Source organism: Schistocerca nitens, chromosome 2 (assembly GCF_023898315.1).
Source record: "Schistocerca nitens isolate TAMUIC-IGC-003100 chromosome 2, iqSchNite1.1, whole genome shotgun sequence".
In the NCBI taxonomy this organism is placed as follows: domain Eukaryota; kingdom Metazoa; phylum Arthropoda; class Insecta; order Orthoptera; family Acrididae; genus Schistocerca; species Schistocerca nitens.
In genome coordinates this window covers 534,865,973-534,869,982 of record NC_064615.1, presented here as the reverse complement: position 1 = coordinate 534,869,982, position 4,010 = coordinate 534,865,973, and positions in this window count along the sequence as shown.

Below are 4,010 nucleotides of genomic sequence, written 5' to 3'. Positions count from 1 at the left end.
TTATTCATAATCAACTCTTAGCAACTGAAATATGATGTTTTTTCAGTATTTAAGAGCTATGTGACCCCACTTGCACAACACTGTTAACTGCAATACGTTCTTGGGAATTTTGAAGCTGTTAGGGTGAACTCACACAGAGCAGATGATTATCTGTATTTTATATCAGACTGCAGTTCTAAGACTCGAACGACGTGAATGGTCAACAGTAATCAGTAACGGCGGAAGACAGGATTGTAGGCTATCCGCCAAGTTATTGAATCTGTACACTGAGCGAGTAGTGAAGGAAACCGAGAAGAAACGTGTAATACGATCTTAAATTCTGGGAGAAGGAACATATGCTTTATGCAAGGAGATACATCGCGTCTTTGTAACTAAATAAAATGCAGTTTTTTTTTCCATAGGCATTCGCTTTTTTTTTGTAAAGCATCTTCAGTGGACCGCAATGCATGTTTTTTTTCGTTTTTTAGAGGTGAAAAGCTTATGCCAAAAAAACTGAGTTTCATTTACTTGCAAAGATTGAAAATACTTCCATGAATTTCGGAGCAACTAAGCAAAGACTCAAAACGAAAAAAAGAAAAAGAAAGGACCATACACTTTATGGTCTACCAACTGACATTGTACTTCTGCTAGAGCCGGCAAAGGACTTGGAAGATGAGTTGAACGAAATGGATAGGTTCTTCGAAAGAGATAGCAAGATGAACTTAATAACTGCAAAGCAATGATAGTGAAATGTAGTCGAATTTAGTCAGAAGATTCTGAGGGGATTAGACTAGGAATTAACATGCTGGAAATTGTAGACAAGGTTTGCTGCTTGTGCAGAAAAATAACTGTAAAAAAAGATACAAACTGTACACTCCTATAACAAGAATAGTTTGTTTATAATAGAAATGTATTAACTTTAAATACAGTTACAAATATTACTTAGTCTATTCTGATAACATTTTTGTGTAGTGTAGCCTTATGTGAAAATGAAAATAGCCGATGAAAATGAAAAATAGTTGATAAATAGTACAAACAAGAAAGAGATGACTCTTGAAACTAGGTTCTACGGAAGAATTCTGAACATTAGATGGATATATAGAGAATCTTGAGAGGTTATGGAATGAAAGGCGAAAAACGAGCTTTCTGGTTGACAAAGGAAGAAGTGTCATGAGACGTGAAAGAGTACTTCATGCGGTAAAAATTGTAGATGCAGACAAAGGTTAGTGTGAAGAAATCAGGCTCAAACTGATGTAGTTGCAGTAGACTAACATGGCTACTGGATCGAGCCAGTCTTTGGATGAGTGACCGAACAACAATAACGTAAGGGTTTCAGGCTTATTTCTTGTAAACCATAAGTTTACTAATCTTTCATAGATGACCAGTGTTTAAAATGGTTTTTACATCATCAATTTGAGTTGCGAGCACGCTATAAAAGCGCATGGGTACCGAGAGACAATGACGTGAGGAAAACTGGTTTAATTTGAAGAGTAGATATTTGTGTCATAAACACGATTTTGGAAAAAAATACATTTTGTCAATGGAGTTAGTAATTGATTATTTTGTAAATTTTTTTGTTTATTGTTTTATAAATGCCATTACCACATTCGATTTTCATTTAAATTCTAGAAGTTTCTGGTCCAACTCAGATAACAAGTATCAGTTAACTCAGAGCCTGGTTCACTGACTCTACACCGTAAAACTGTGATTCATTGTTTTAATGAAAGCGCAGTTGTAAAACAAGAAAATTTGTGAAAATTTTCGTAATTTAAGTTGTAACTAAAGACTCTAACAGATTACGTTAGACTGTATGATTTTCAGACTGAAACATAGATTGAAAATGTAAATATATATCAAATGGTTTAGTACAAAAAGAGAAAATGTTAATTTCTTTATCCACACTCTAATAGTTCACTACCCACTGTATTGAGCATCACCAATATTAGTTATGTTCCCGCATGCTTTTTAATCTCGTCGTAACAGTACATACTCGATGTGTACAATAGAGGTTCAAATGGCTCTGAGCACTATGGGACTCAACTGCTGAGGTCATAAGTCCCCTAGAACTTAAAACTACTTAAACCTAACTAACCTAAGGACAACACACACATCCATGCCCGAGGCCGGATTCGAACCTGCGACCGTAGCGGTCGCGCGGTTCCAGACTGTAGCGCCAGAACCGCTCGGCCACCAGCGGCCGGCGTACAATAGAGGAAGTAAGATCGATATGACCACTACCCCTGACAATTTGCTTGCAATCTTCAGCGAGGAGAACGTCTTCTTGTTGCTGATATGTCTCTGGTACTAGACAACGCAATGCATTTTCAGTGTTTGGTTCATGTGTAGTGAAGATTGTAAATACGTATTTACATATCCTTAATACTTTTCTTTATTCTATGTTCAAGTTTAAATGAAACTTAATATTTTCTGTAAACATGTTGCATTGTTTTATGTAACCTTCATTGTATACCATTCATATGCAAAGCTAAAGCTTTGGTCCAGTCGGAAAATTTGTGTCAGGGAAAAATTTTGCCAACGAGGGATTGACAAGTGAAAGGTGTCAGTTGGTGCTGGGACCGGGACACGTAATGAGGCACGGGTGAGAACGTGTCGTCATCCGATGGAGAAAAGTAATTTCGCGGAAGGGCATGCAGTTTTATTGGTGTTCAGAATCATGGGAGAGAGAATTACAGTAGCGAACCGGAGGATACACAGAACGCAGAAGCTTCCAGAAAATTATCAACAGCATTGTTGCAGTGGAAGACGAAGCTTCGAGGAGAAATACGACTTGATATTCTCAGTGAAAGAGGGGAAAATTTCAGAAACAAGATTTATCAAGAAATCAGCGCAGGAGGAACAGAGTTCAAGACTAGCACTACGCCGGGAAGAAACTTTTTCCGCACGAAAATCACAGTATTCAGCGAATTTACTGAGGCAGTGTACTGAACAGATACCAAATTTATTTTTATTAAGGAGTTACTGTTTAGCAGTCTCTTGTATTTAGAGTGTTTAGACTGTGGAAGGAATATATTTTTGTTGTGTAGCAACCTTTTGTGAGGCCTAAGTGCACATTCCGCGAAATGTAAGACTTTAAAAATAAAATCAACCCCACGCCATTGAATACGTAGGTATGGAGACGTGCACTGATGAATGACTGACATAGTAGCCATACTTTAATCTCAGCACGTATCAGTTTCGTACCATTTATACAAATATAGAGTTTTGATAGTGAGATTTACGAGGAGACGTCGCATCGGAGCGAGCATAGGAATTTATTTTGTATATTTTAAACTAATTTTGTTTTCTGACAAGACACGACCCTCCATCTGTGTCTGTTAATCGCTGAACATCGCCCACATGACGATGCCAGCGATTATCGTTATCTATTTATTTATGTATTTGGCCTTCGGCAGCTAACGGGCATTTAACTAGCTAAAAGGTAAGTAACACAACCAAAATAAACCCTAAATTGATGTCTTAACGCCGGCCGCAGTGGCCGAGCGGTTCTAGGCGCTTCAGTCCGGCACCGCGCGACTGCTACGGTCGCAGGTTCGAATCCTGCCTCGGGCATGGATGTGTGTGACGTCCTTAGGTTAGTTAGGTTTAATTACTTCTAAGTTCTAGGGGACTGATGACCTCAGATGTTAAGTCCAATAGTGCTCAGAGCCATTTGAACCATTTCTGAACACCACTCTCCCTTACGAAGTGAACAGCATTGCGGATGTCTATAATGCTTGCATCCACCTGATTGCCTTTATTCATGACATTCAGAATGTAAAATGAGAAACCTACGAGATAGGTTTTCCATGACCAAAGTTTCCGGAATCAGTGCACGCAGGCATATAGGAAATCGTACTCTTCCGCATACCTAATTGAACTAGGAACATGTTCTAAGATTCTGCAACAGATGGATGTCAGTAATATTGCTCGGTAGTTTTATCGATCATTTTTGTATCCCTCTTGTAGACGGATGTGACCTGTACTTTCCTGCAGCTACCGATCATAGAGTTTTTAATTTTTTTCCTATACGA